Source organism: Vigna unguiculata, chromosome 1 (genome assembly GCF_037176805.1).
Source record: "Vigna unguiculata cultivar grain cowpea cultivar isolate G323 ecotype 2 chromosome 1, ASM3717680v1, whole genome shotgun sequence".
NCBI lineage: Eukaryota > Viridiplantae > Streptophyta > Magnoliopsida > Fabales > Fabaceae > Vigna > Vigna unguiculata.
The window spans coordinates 27,824,251-27,840,502 of NC_140792.1; the positions used below are offsets into that span (position 1 = coordinate 27,824,251).

The following is a 16,252-nucleotide window of genomic DNA, read 5'->3' on the forward strand; positions in this document are numbered from 1 at the left end:
AAAAAATAGAAGGTGATGGGCTAGCTCGATCTAGTCTGTTAGCTTGTCCTGGTCCGTTAGTTCGTCCAGGATGAGTTATCTTTATTGAGCCGTTTCTGTTTGATAGGCTAGCCTGACTTGACCCATTTTTGATGGGTCGAATGAAAACATGTCGAGTTGACCCGTTTTACCATCCCTAAAAAATAATTGAAGTAAAAGAAAAGAAAAAGGAAAATGAAATAAAATAAAGCCTTGATCGAAGAAAAAGAAAGGTTATGCAGGTGTTATATATTAAGATTAATTTTTTATTTTGTTCATGTATACATGACAATTATATGGCTAATATGGAAAGAGGTTAAAAAGAAAGTTAATTCTAAAAATAAAGGGTTGAAGTCAAAAACTGCTTTGAAAGAATTTTATAATAAGGTTAAGATCTATTAAACGGGGTTTATTTATCAGTTTTCCAAATTAGTTAACAATTTTTTTATTATAATGGCAAAAAGAAGCATTGCATATGTAATAGAAAAAGATAATGAATATTTTTCTTTTATATTAGTTCACCTCTAACCTAAACTACATTCAATTCTCTAATGAAAATGACAAAAGGTTATTCTAAACACATACTTTTACAAATAGTCTTCACTACCACTTCTAGCTTACACGACAGGTTAAACACTACATCTCCTAAGTTTAAACACAAGTTTACAATGTCTCTCTAGGCCAAGTACACAAAGCTCATCTAAACTATGTACACAAGACCTATCTAGACTATGTACACAAAGCTTATCTAGGCTATATACACAAATAATGAAAGAATATAAGCAAATGCACGTAAGTTCAATTTTTATTGCTTCGTTGTCAAGTCTTCATGTGGATGACAAACTTCCTTTATCAACACTACAAAAGAGATTTGTTGTGACATGTGCTTTTATGTTGTTTTTATTGTAAAAGATTTATACATGGATGTTTGACTTTAAGCTAACACTTCACTGCAATACTTATATTTCAGAGATAAAGTAAACACTTTATTTGATTAACTATGTTAATCATACTCACCACATAATTACTACATCTAAGTATTACTAATTCATATTATTTATGTTTGTGAATTTTTTTTAGTATCATGTATAATTGTCATCATTGTACTAAATAATGTTAAATGTGGATTAATATATATATATATATATATATATATATATATATATATATATATATATTCTAACTAAAATGCTAGAAAAAATATTAAATTTTCAAAAGTTTAAAAATATATATGTAATGACTTTGAAAGACTAAAGTTGAGTCGAAGGAATGAAGCATGATGTTTGAACTAATTATGACTTGAACCGATATTTTGAATTGTTTAGAAGTTGTATAACTAAAATACTTTTGAAAAAGATTTTAAAATTTCGTATTACTTCATTGTTGAGATTTCTATGATATTTTCACTCAAAGACAAGAATTTTTTTCCTAAGGCCACAAAAGCTTTGAAAACCATTGACTTAGAAGAAAACAACCACACTTTTTAGCCAACACCTTTTATTGTAGTTATGTTTAGAACATAATTATTAAACTTTCCCTAAACAATTGCCTCATTGGGTATAGAACTCGTGACCTTGACTCTAATACTAATTGTTGGATTGATCGTTTACCATTAAGCCAAAGGCTATAACTAATAGTTAGGGTATAACTCTTTTTACTTAAGATTATAGCAACCAAAGTGTCATGATTTGATTGTGACTTAACACACTTGCCCTCCACCATGAGACAATTGATGCACCTTACAACAATTTAATTATTATTGGGTCACATGATTCACAATTTAAAAATATTTAAAGTTAAATCTTCACAATTTTAAAAATGTGGTCTAAATTATCCATATTTTAACAACCATTGTTTATAACTATCAACATTTTCTACCATATTGCTTAAAACAAATAAGCAACATTTTCTATTGTATTGCTTAAAACAGATAAGCAACATTTTTTGTATGCTCTCTAGGTTTAAGGCAAATAAAACTCACTATATAACCAACAATAAAAAAACTGTGGCTTATTCATATTTTACGCAACGGTTTTTCATTTGCTATCATGTTAGCGTTGCCTAATCTATAGGTATGAAGAAGATTCATAGCGTATAGTATAACTAAAAAGGAAACAACATAATGAAGATGCCACCATTTTTTGCCCACATTTTTTATGGGCAACATTTAAAAAAATATTGCCTAAATAATCAACGGTTTATAAAATGTGGCCTTTAGTAGTTTTAAGTCACACTTATATATTTGTGGCATTTTTTATGTTTAGGCAACAATTTTATACATGTGGGTTAGTTTAGTGTGGTCTAAAGTAAAAAAATGATGTAGTGAATGCTTACCAACATTGATGAAATTTTTAGAATTTAGGGTTATACATCTATGATGATGTGTTAACCATTGTTTGAGTTATGTATTATGTATTTACACTATGATATAATAAAGATTTCATTATTTCACTAATGATTTAAGTAGCATACTAAGATGTCAAGAGGTGAAAGAAGCTAAGGAGGGAGTTCTTACATACCGTGGCATTTGTAGATATTTGAATTTGGATTGTAATAAACTTACCTCATCCATTATTCTTAAATTTGCTTGTAAACCTAAGTGTTGTTTTGGATTAAATGTTAATCTTTGGTGGAACATATTTAGTACTAGTCTTTTGGAATTCTGGAAGGCATCAATCCATAAATATCTTTTGGTATACAAATCCATGTGTATCACTACAAAAAAATCTCTAAATAGTGACCAATAATGATTAGTAATTATAGTAACAAATTTAGATAATAATTTATAAAACTAAAAATTATTAATTACTAAAATAGTCACTATTATGAATAAAAATTACAATTAGTCACTAAATTGGTCTTTAAAATTAGCTATCATGGTTTTGGCTACCAAAGAAAATTGGTCACTAAAAATTAGCTACCTAGTTATGGTTATCAAAATGAGTTAGTTTCTAAATTGGTCTCTAATTAATTAGTGACCAATTTAGTGACCAATTATAATTTTTTTATTTATAATAATGACTATTTTAGTAATCAATAATGTTTAATTTTTCAAATTGATATCTAAATTGGTCACTATAGTGACTAACTATTTTTGGTTTCTAAAATTGATTTCTAATTGAGGATTTGTTGTAGTGTGGTTTATATGTCTTTTAAAATATTTTTCCATAATTTATAAAACTCTGCATAACTTTTTTTCTTTTCTCTTTTTGTTTTTTGTTAAAATGTTTTAATTAATTATAAATGAAGTTAACTAGTCAAGTTAACTAATTTAAATGTCTAACGAAAGTTTCGGTCTCCTAAATTAATAGGAATTATTAAACAATAATATAAATTTAATTCAAATTGTTATAAAAAATAAGTTAATAAATTACATTGAATTCCAATTAACTTTTTATCTCATTTTCTGGTATATTGTATTTTAGTTTTAATGTAAACATTAACAACACAATAAACTAACTTTGACATTTAACAAGCAACTGATAGAAACGGCCAACGATGACTAGCAAAAATAAATTTTATTCTTAAAAAAAATTCTTTGAAATAAACTGCACTATTTTTTTTCTTATAAAATGACATATAATAAAGTCCTTCCAAACATATCAATTTGTTGGTGTTGGAAGAAAGACATTCTTCTTTGAACCATTCACCCTTTCAACATTCTTCTGTACCTTGAATCACTCATATCAGCTTTGCTTTTTCAAGCCTTGAAGGTATATAATACTACACCTTTTAATTTTAAGTATATTTTATTTTTTGTCTCAATATTTTGTAACAACGATTTAATATTTTCTTTTATATTTTATTCAATGTTTCTTTTTTCTATTTATCTTTTATTCAATGTGATCTATTTATTTTTCGAAGAGACTTGACGTGATTCATCAGTAGATGTCAATCAATGATTCTCTAGACAATGTTGAACTAAGAAAGGAACATGTTCAATTATTTAAAAAAATATATGTTTAATTACTCATTTAGTCCATGTTTTCGTCTAAAAATATCAAGTTGGTTCTTCAAATTTTTTAGTCTCAATTTGATCTCGATTTGTGCAAATTGATACAATTTGGTCTTGATTTATGAACATTTGATGCAATTTAGTCTTTTCCATTAAATTTCTTAAAACAGATCAAGGCTTTTTCATCAAAATTGAAGCTATTTTGTTTTGTTGGTGTAACTAACATAATTCTAGCATCAAATTTTATGAAAAATTCATGATCAGTTTCAAAAAATTTAACAAAAAGAATCAAATTGTATCAATTTTCAAAATCAGGACAAAATTGCATCAATTTTATAAATTAAGACAAAATTGAGATTAAAAAAAATTGGAGAACCAACTTGACACTTTTTGACAAAAATAAGGACCAAATAGAGTGAATTATTAACAAATAGAGAAATAGTATTGAATGATTGCAGAAAAGAAATTATTAAACCTTAATTTTATAGACAAGAACTTTGTTGTGATTTTATTATCTGATGATTTGATTAAAACAGGACCTTTGTCAAAAAGGAGAGGTAGAATCATGAGTGATGAAAATGGAAATGCTCCAAATCTTGAAGTGAATTCCAACCTACCCCCACCAATGGTCATTAATGATGGATTTGAACCCCCAATTGAATTAGCACCAAATTCACCAAATTCTCCACCAATCTCATGTTTTTGCTTTGAATTTAACCAAGATAACGACGACAACAACAACAACAATAACAACAACTTTGAGTACTCCAATAATGTTGAAGTTGTTTCCTTGGTGGTAGTAGGATGCTCTAAGTGTCTTATGTATGCAATGGTTAGTAAGAATGATCTCAAGTGTCCCCAATGCCAAAACACCAATTTGATTCATTTTCATGATGACAACAACTCGGGGAGAGTGGATTAAAATACCTTACTCTGATTTTGTATTTGCATGCTTTGATGCAAGTTCGACATGCTCATCTCCTTAACAAGAAAAAAGTCAAAAGAAAAAGTTTTACATTACATATAAAATAGGTTATGCTTAATATATGATTGTGTTACTAGGTTGAATTAAGTCATTATGTTTCCTCCATTATTATGAATCATTAATAAATAAGATAAATTTTATTATCTGAAATAATAGATTGAATTGCGATTATTTTAATTATCTCTTGTGAATTTCTTATTTGAATAAAAAAGTAAAATTAATTTTATTTTTAACATTTTGTAGATATAAAATTGTATATATTATTAACAATTATAATTTTATTGTCTCTGGTGTAATCTCGAGATAAATAATAACAAATCCGTATAAGGAAAAATAAAGAGGAATTTGAAATCTTGTAAAAATATACTATCATCTCAAATTCAACTCTCCTTGATTTATAATATTGACAAGAAAGTGAGAATAAGAAGATAACATTATTCTAACATTACATAACTTATATGCTATCTTTTTTATTATATCCCTTACTTTTTTTTTTCAAATATAAATTTTATTCAAAATTTCATTTGTTATTTGTTATATAGTTATTTTATTTTAGTTATGTTTCACATGTTATTTAAGATAGTATTTTATTTATTTTTGGTTAAAATTTCATTGTTGTAAGTGAAAATAAAAAAAGATGTTTTTTTTTTTAATTTAGTAATATAAAACAAAACTTACATCGGTTATAAGAGATACATATTAAATTATATTCAATATTTAATATTTTTCTCGTAAAAATTAAAATCGGAGGTTTTAGGGATTGAAAAACGTAAAACTAAAATTTAAAAAATTCAACGAGAAATAAAAAACAATTCAAGAAAAATCAAATAAGATTAATGCACAATTTCAATAATCAAACAGTTTTAAATCATAGTTTTCCAAAAATTAACATCAAAGTTTGTATACGTAACTGATTCAATCAATCAACTAAATTAAATGTTAATATTATTCAATCTACTCCATATTTAGTTACCAAATCAAGATTCAATCCGATTCTAATTTGAGTTCTAAAATTAGAAACAAATTAATATCACAAAAGGGAAAATTGAAATCAAGAGAAGAGAAAAATAAACTCAAAACGAATGCAATAACACAATTCATTTTGTTGGATATTGATTTCATGAATTGATCTTAGAGATTTAGTTATTCACTATTCAATATAGAAAACACAATAGAAGAATAATAGAAGAATATGAAAAGACGACAATAGATAAAAAGGAGGAAAACTAAATCCTTAGAAATTGTGAGCAATTGATTTCTATCTTTTTGTGTTGGGCACAATTAGGTCTCTAATAGGCTCTGACCTAAAACCCAAATTTACAAAACTCTGAAGCAATTATGAGCCTAATTTGGGCTTTAATAAGGTACAAAAGCTCAATTAAAAATATGAAAATTCGTAGGGCTCATTTACATCCGATTTGTTCCAACTTCTAAAAACCATAAAAGATAGCAAAGAAATCCAAATCTAGCAATCTATATGTCCATTTTAAAGTCCTAAAATTTAGAATCCAATACATTTATTACTAATGATAGAAAATGAAATAAGAAAAAAAATGAAAATAAGACAAATAAAAAGTAATATAACTATATATGTGTATACAAACTATGTCCTACCAATCTATTAGTACCATTTAGTAATCAAACTAGTAGGAGAGCCGTGCATACGCACGGGTCGTGTTTTTTTGCATTGAAATTTTGATTATGTTGAAAAATTTAATTTATTATTTTTATGTATAAAAAAAAATTATTGGAAGAAAATATTTTGAAGATTTGAATACTTAATTTAATAATATGTAGCGATTACATGAATTTAAGGATATGTTATTGATATAGTTAGGTCAAATGAAGTATTATTCTTTATTTATTATAATTAATAATAAATTAGTTGTAAGGTAGATTTAAGTATATTTGTAATATGTAATTTAATTTGTTGTAATATATATTCTTATTTAATATTATTGGATATAGATGATTTATTTCGATTTAAAAGTTTTGAAATGGTTGATTTGTCGGTGTGAGTATATGAAATGATTATACTTATTAAGTAAATATAATATATTATAAGTACGAACAATTAATTAATTTGATATAGAATATTTCAATTTCTTAATTTTGTTTATGTTTGTAACGTTAATGATTTAAAAGTTTATTATTTGTTGGTAAATTTAAATATAAAATCATAACTATTAAATTTGGAATATAAGGAGATTAAGATTTTAATTGATAAAAAAACCTATTAGTAGATTTTTGAGACTGAATGAGAGACGTTATTATTTTTGGTTGAAATTATTAATATCATTAAATTAGAAATAAGATATTTAAGGGAATACAAAGAGTTGGCGGCAAAAGGAATTATGGAGAGTCTTGTCAACGTGCTGAGACTGATATTGTGCAAGATTTTTTCTAAACGTCAGAAGGTTTGGATTTGGAACAAAACGTTTGCTTTATTTTAGTTAAAAGGACATATCGTGGCTGTAGCTTTTTTTCTTCATAAACGAAGAAGAAAAACAGTACTCCTCAGCAATCACAGAACCGTCCAACTATCAATGTCTGCCTCCAAAGATTTCAGCTTCACCAATTTCTACCAAAACTCTGTGATGGTGATGGAACCCTTAGAGGTTAGTTTCGTTTGCATGTTCTGTTTTCTAATGTTTTGTATGTTTGACGTATACAGTTGGTTTTTGAACGAAAGTTTATATTTTTCTTCCATCCTTTGGTTGAAGCATGTGGATAAAGTTTTATACAGTTGTTATTTTGAAGGAAGTTTGTGTTTTTATGCATTACAGGAATTTTTGGAGTTTGAAGAAGGATTTTATGAACAATGGGGCAAATCTCTACTGCCGGGGACAAATTTTTTCAGTGATCCGAGAGGAAACGTGATCAACATAGAGTTTGAACCCAGGCTTCTTCTTCAGAGACAGTTTCGTGCGGTAGAGCAGCTGATGGGTTTTTATGATCTAAATGATGTTTATTACGTCGTTAGCCTTTACTGTGGAGATCGCTACTTTCGTATGAGATTGTTCGATCTGGACTGGACTGAAGTGGTGTATCCTGGTAGAAGGAACAATGGTGTACCACGTGACCCTCTGTCCTCAGTTAGATTTTTCCAAGCCTTTAGAGTGCAGTTCATTCCAAACACGGTATGTAAGTTTAATAATTTTTTTTTTAATTTTTACTTAACATTTGTTGTTATTTTGACTAATATAGGGTTTCTGTTGGTTGTTGTGGTAGCTGTTGATAATCTTGCCCGACTACTTCCAAATGTTTTGTGAGGATAAAATTTCGTTTAACCATCCGGTGAAGATATATGATCCTTTGGGCAAAAAATTTGAATTTTTTGTGGATACAGATGAGGGTGGAAGAATGGTGTTGTTTGGATTTTGTCAGTATCTTTCATACTACGGGTTCGTTTCTCCTTGTTTCCTACATTTAAATTATGTAGGAAACAATGTGTTTGTTCACAGGATTTTCTCGGTGGAAGGAGTTGAAATTGATTATAGTAGAGATTTGCAGGCTGGTGGTAGCAACCAAGTTGAAGTTGTTTATGTTGATTGTGAGAAAATATTAAGTTCTTATGATGTTCGTTCATCTTCTTTGGTATGGCTGATAGTTGTAGTTATGACTTAATAATATTTGGTTTATATTTATGTTCCTGACAATATTTCTTTGAATGTAGTATCTGGATTCGAAATTTGTCAAAGAAGGCTTGGTGAAAGGGAGAAAAAACTATGTTCTGACGAATGGCCATGCACAATTCTGGAACTGCAAGATTCGATGGACAGGCAGGAGTTCATTTGAATGTTATCTGACTTGTGGTTGGAAGAAATACTGTCAGGAGAATGGGTTGGTTGCGGGAGATCGTGTTAGATTTACGGTGCAGACTGACCAAATCAACGTCATCCAAATTCTCAAGATTTAGCATGTCTGTGTATTTGTAGTTATTTTGGTCTGTAGCACGAATGTATGGCACGTATGAACAATGTGTATTTAGTTTTCTTTATTTGAACAGAACTAATATTTTGTATGCCAGCATTGATATTTTTGGTATGTTGGCATTAATGTTTGTGTAATATTTTGTATCTGAATATTAAGCTTTTATGGTATGTTGTCATCTTTGTTTATAAAGACCAGTATATATAATATTCAATGAAGTATGTATTGTAATTATACGTGGTATTTAGGATTCGTGAATGTTGAATAATTTAATTTTAGTACTTTATATTATTTTTAAGTACATTATTAGAGAAAAGAAACATTTGAATAATTTTAAAAAATATATTGGGAAATTAAAATTGTAAACTTGTACATTATTTGAATATCAAATAACTTAGAATAAATTCAAATAATATAATACTATATTTTGCAGTATATGAAACGTAGAGCATAAAATATTATAACTTAAGCAACTATTTTGAATAGCAATTGTTAAATAAAATTGGAAATTTATAAGTATTATTATATTTTGCACTATACGAAACGTAGATGAAGAACAATTTAAAATTAAAGAACTATTCTTATAAGTATTATTACCTAAAAATCCATCCTAATTCATTGGATATAAGTATTGTCATTGAGAAAATAATTTACTATAGAAAATGAAATTAATGAAATAATGTGTAGTATCAAAATTAATAATTCAATTTGAAGAACTAAGATTTATAATAATGGTAAATATCTAAATAAACTATAATAAGTTAAAGATGTTAACATTTGTTAGTATTATTATCCTTAACTGAATTGAAAAGGTAATTCCTCAAGTTCATGATTTCATGTACTCAATATCTGTACGATAGTCATAATTATATTAGTTATTTGATATATGAAAATGGATCACGATTTGTAGAGCTTATAACAATAATAATGTCAACTATGTGGGAGGTGCGGTAAAGAATGATGGTGGTAGGCTTAGTAAATAGTCATTATTAATTGGGCTACTTATAGGTTTTTGAGTGTTGGTTTACCTGAATAAATTAATAATGTGACAGTTATGTTATGAAGGTCCATCCCATAATTATGGTGGTGTGATTAGTAAGTATATTGAGTATCAATTGGGCTGAACATAGGTTCGGGAAAATTTTTTTCCATAAGTAATTATTATACGACGTTAGATGGGCACTATTTGATGGGATTGTGGTAGGCGTGCGAAATAATTATGTTGGTGTGAATAATAAGTAATAATAGTCCTTTGTTGAATCTATGCATTTATTATATGTTCTTTGGTTTCTTTGGTGTATGGTAGATTAGAATTTTAATGCATCTGCCAAAATACGCACATATTGAAGGAATAAAAATGGTAAAAAGAAGATGTAATAAACGAACGTAAATAATGACAGAAGGAACCAATTTACTTACATCTCCATCTTTTCCTTCAATGCATTCAAACAGAAACTTAAAACAGGACAACAATTCAGCATATGAATGCAGCACAATGAACGATTGATATCTTCAAAAGTATTCTCTGACAGGAATTTTAGACAAAATACAGGAAGACAGGTATGTTACCATACAATACAGTCATACATTGTTAAAAACTTCTTTGAAAACTACATTTGTCGTAGTAGTCAAAGATTTGTTTTCATTGTCATGGATTAAAATCTTTAATCCGGATTTGCTTTTAACTCTAGAAGCTGCAACATATAATTGACCATGACTAAAAACTGGTGTTGGCAAATACAACCCAACACAATCTAAAGATTGTCCTTGAGATTTGTTAATGGTCATAGCATAAGACAACATGATCGGGAATTGTCTTCTAATCATCTTAAATGGCCAAGGGGACTGGGATGGTGACATGGACATACGTGGAATGTAGATCTCAGTTCCTTTTGATTTTCCACTAATAATCTTTGCACTGATTACATGATTTGCAAGTTTAGTCACTATTAATCGGCTACCATTACACAAACCTTGAGATTGATCCAAATTTCTTAGGAGCATAATTGGAGCACCAACCTTTAGCTTGATACTATGATTTGGTAGTCCAGATGTTCTTAAAGAATTTAGAAATTCAGGTGTAATACCATCGTATGCTTCAGCTTCTGCTGGCTCAGAGGTATCTATGCAGTCGGAGCTTAGATATTCTTTAATTTCTCCTGAAACACATGAATGAGATCAAGTTCACAAATCTTAGTTATCATTTAGTAAATTCTTAATTATGTATAATGACTGACCTGGAATTGATTCCAAAACATATTGATTAATTTGATCAACAGTTTCAATTCGACTGGCTAGAATAGCTCTTGATATGAGGAACCCTTCATCTTTGTACTTTTGCATTAATCCTGGATATGTGCTATTGACAATGGCTTGGATAGGATCATTATATTCTGATATTAGTAATTCTGATGGGATTTCTATGTCAACTAATCCATCGTTTGGTTCATTCAATGCACCATTGCCAATTTTTATTATCCAGGAAGAAAACTCTTCAATTTCAGCTATAGTAGACTGTTCTAACCCATCTTGCAACAGCCGCATGTTCTTTGTCAAATTCATAATCTGGCAATGATCCCAAAGATAGGATGAGTTGATAGTAGCATGAACAATATCAGACCTGCTTCCACGTGGAATAACAGGCAGTATTTGTCTAAAATCTCCTCCAAAAACAACTACTTTGCCACCAAAAATTGAATCAGTTTTGTTCTTTTCCCTCATGATGTCTTTTAAAGTACGATCCAATGCTTCAAAACAATACTTGTGAGCCATTGGTGCTTCATCCCAAATTATTAGGTTTGCCAATTTCATCAACTCTGATAGTTCACTACCTTTTGTAATGTTGCAAACAGAGTGCTCTAATGTAGGAACAGGAATCTTGAATTTAGAATGAGCTGTCCTACCTCCAGGCAATAACAATGAAGCTATGCCACTTGATGCAACTGTCAACACTATTTTTCCTTCAGATCGAAGAGCAGAAGATAAGGTAGTCCACATAAAAGTTTTCCCGGTTCCACCATAACCGTATAAAAAGAACATCCCCCCTTCATCATGATGAACAACATCTATAATCTGTTCAAAAATATGTCTTTGCTCTTCTGCAATTGGTTAGAATTTATTAAGTTATATTTGAATGTCTTCATGAATAATGCATGGAGAAAAGAACACAAACCTGTCATACAATTAAAGTTACACTCAAATACATGTAGCTCATCATCCTTGTTGTAATCAAGTTCTGCATATACCAATCTATTTCCACAATAATCTACCACAAAATGATTGGGATAAGGCATAGATGGCCATTCCTTTAATGTTCTCCTGTTATTCTGCAAGAGCTTCTCAATTTCAATCAAAGTCAAATTTTGAAGAGTCTCAATATTGAGAATGAGTTCTGCAACAAAAAAATTGAGTTAACATACTTGGAACATGAAACAATGATTTCATATGCTTGAATTCATTGTACCTTGATTTCTAGCAACCATCCGTTCGTTGTATAGTATTCCATCAGATAACCATTCCCATGTTTTACTCCACAGCTCTTCAGGTTTTAAGACACTATTTGACATAAGGATGGTTACAAATAATTTCCTTAAGAAGTGTCCAGATCCCCAATCTTTAGCTTCCTTAATAGCATCTATATATTCGGTATCTTCTGCTAAAAATCCACAAGCTTCACATGCTTCTCTAAATGTACAATATATTATGTTGTCAACAGTTCGAAGATCTACATATGATTGTGGACCTTTTACTATTGTTAGCATCCTCCTTAAATAGAAAAGTTCACCAGTTGCTGGGGGAACCCAGATAAGTCTGCCAATGGTGTTGCCCTTTTGTCTTGGTTTCCAACATCTTTGATTCTTGTTATAAACATACTTAGATACAAATTAAGGATATGTCAAATCCCTTGCATCAGAATATTTTGTGTTGCAGTCCATCCAGGTTGTAAACATTGACTCCTTAACTGTTGGTTTTGCAATGATTTCATCAATATCATCATCATCGTTGAAGTATACTGATTGCTCACCAGGCAAATGAAAAAATAGACGTTCAACAGCTGGATTTCTTCCATGAATAGGAAATGAAAATATTCTCCAACAGGCTTCACATGAGGAAATATATCTACAATCGATATACTGCTTGATTTCATCTGTCACAACTTGAGGTACATTCTCATCATTGCCATTGGAAACTATTGCAGCTGTAATTCTATCATATCCTTTATTGATGTACTTAAATAAGTACTTGATAGAATTGGAACGATTACACCATTCAACATTAACATGAGCTTGATATTTCACCAATATTGTAGGGTTGTAAGGGACAACAAAACGATTATCTAGTTCTATGTCATTCTTGACAACAGTGACACCGTTGCTTCTTCGACGATAATGAGGAAAACCATCTTCTGCAATTGTGGTAGTATTTTGGTATTTCTTTGGATAAAATCTCGAACATGAACCATTCTTCATGCATGGAGATGATCTATTAGATAATCCACATGGTCCGTGCATCATATGTTCTTTGACACAGGCATACAATTGTGGCTCCTTTTTGGCACATGGTATTTCAGCTGAAATGACCTTATCTATATCCAAGGCTGTTGGATATTTGCTAGAAGGATGTAAGAATAGTAGCAAATGAGCATGTGGTAAACCTTATTTCTGAAATTCAATACTATACATGTCTGTAAAAAAGAAATTAACAATTACGTTGTTAGAAGGGTATAATAGTGCAAAATTTCGCCTTCAATCATCAAAATATTAAAACTTACATGCTATTACTCTGCCCAATATATGCTTTTTGGTTAAATCTAATAGCAACTGATCAAATTTGATTCTAAACACTCCTGGTAATAATATCTGGCTGGTCTGAAGGACTTAACTTTGAACTCTTTAATATTCGAGATATCTCTGGCCATTTCGGGTTGCAAGTAAAAGTTAGAAAAAGATCTGGGAATCCTACATGACCACATATTGCCATTCCATCAAAATATAATTGATCCATAAATCTTCTGCCACCAACAAAGCTTGATGGAAGCACAAATCGTTTTCCTTTTTCAGAGGCATCAGTTTGGCTTTCATTACTTGGTTGACAAAGGTTATTATACTTATCAACCCTCAATTTTGATTGATTGTTTCTGATGAATGATAATCTTTCTGACTCAATCATTGTGTATCCATCAACAACAAATTGTTGGAACAATCTTCTAGATCTAAGTATAGTCATTGCCTCACAATCTCGAGTCTGAATTCTATAACAAAACCATTCCCTGATTGTTAACCGATTACGTTTTGATGCCAAAGAATCGCGATGAGTAATATCATGCCTATAACCATCTTCACCATATGGAAACAACAAAGGATATTGATATCCCAAATAACTGGTGTGCAATTCATTTATTCTTTGCAGCTTACCTGTCCTGCTTTCCATAATAATATCTCTAGGAGAAGCGCTATCAACATCGCCAACGATTAATGCAGCTACTTCTGACACCATTGGCATGTTGTATATTCGTCCATCTTTTTGCCTATCTGCGATAAGCCTCAGCTTCAGATCATGAAATGGTTGTTCTACATATCGATCCCTAGCCATTCTGAAAGATTTGCAATGTACATTGTACTTATCAAGCATCTGAGTTAGTGTTCTGACTATTTCAGCATCAATATCATTATGGTTCCTACAATGTCATTGAATTTCAAATCAAAATGATAGCCTCATTATATTCACAATTCAGAAAGCATAATAATAGTTAACCTCAAAGATTGAATTCTATTGTGTATCTCGTTATCAGTATCATATATGTAGAGCTGAGCAAACTTTGGCTGTTTTCCAAGTGGTGGCAGAAGACTACCAATTCGATGACATGACTGGCCATGAACTCTTAAATTTGGTGGTCCACGTCCATTGTTATATTTATTGTCAATTTTTGCTCCAGGAGATGTGAATGCAAACATCATGTTGTATGTTCTAATGTGTTGTTGATAACTTCGACTTTGTTTAGAATCAGATTGAAACAGAAGTTGTTGAAGCTCATCAGGGGGGTCTTTTAACATTAGCAATTGAACTTTGCCATTACCACAACAAAGTTGAAATTTGGGATTAACACTGGTATGACATTTGTCAATACGTTCTTCATACCACATATGACCTTGGCAATGCTGACAAACATAGATTGGATCCCCTATATCTGCATACAACTTGTAAAGGACTAAATTAGTGAGTTTATATTATCATAGATCATTGAAAAAATATATGACAATAAATGTTTTTAGAAGGCTTATCTTTCATTGTGATTGATGAATTCGTAGCTCATTTCATACTCTACATGACTTTCTGCAAAATAAGTATTCAAGGAATTTATGTAATATAATTGTAATCAAAACTGATATAATTAATTTTTTTGACCAAGGATATGAATATTCATTTCCTTATTATAACTTCATTTTACCTTCTACATGGGAATTAGATGAATCTGAATTATCTTCGCTTAACTGTACTTCATCAATGACTTCTAACTGCACAGATTCAGTTGCCATGCTGGAATCATTGGTGGTTGTGACCATATTAACAGTGGCTTCAAATCTATGGAGAAGATTTTGTTGCTTTCTTCTGCTTCCACCAATATATCTTTGCTCATTCACCAAAGTAGGATGTGGACCTTTCATTTGTAATTCCGTATGACACCTTCCTTCATTCACAAAAAAACTTGTTACATCAGCTAATGGTGTACAATTTCGTCTTTTTGTTTCACGGTGTTTCTGTTGTATGCACGTAGCATTCATCCTCTTGTGTTGGATTATTTGTTTCCTTTTTAATCTTGCACTTGTACTGGACTTGGTATTTTCATTATCCATCCTAATAGATAAAACAGTACATGAAAATAATTAACACAGCAATACAACATTTCAAAAACAAATCTGTAAATGTTATGGAGACATTTTGTAATACATATTGAAGATTTAAGACGAACTTCCTAGAAAACAATTGTAGATGAAATTAAAAAATCATCCAGCAGCCAAATAATACTCTTCATTGCTCAAGTATAAAAGTTATCTGCTTCAAGTCATCAGTAGCCTCAAAAATCTGGTGTTCTACCATATTTTTGTATCTGCATAACAAAATTCTTCCTCAGATTCACATCATTGAAATATTTGGTGTATATGTTAATGGATGGAACAATCCATCCATTTTTACCGCCAAAAATAAAACGTGTATATAGTAATAGTAGTACATCAGATATCATTAGGCTTATTAAATGGAGGTCATATCAAGTTAACATGTCTTATCTATCACATATACTGCATTTTCAATTCACCTAATTTAACATTAGGTGGAATAGCACAATGAAATATTAGGTTGAA

General features: G+C 29.9%; 1 pseudogene; it reads right to left on the reverse strand.

Moving 5' to 3' along the window:
* Positions 1–10,472: 10,472 nt before the first annotated feature.
* On the reverse strand, positions 10,473–15,556 carry LOC114189815 (uncharacterized; annotated as a pseudogene).
* Positions 15,557–16,252: the final 696 nt, after the last annotated feature.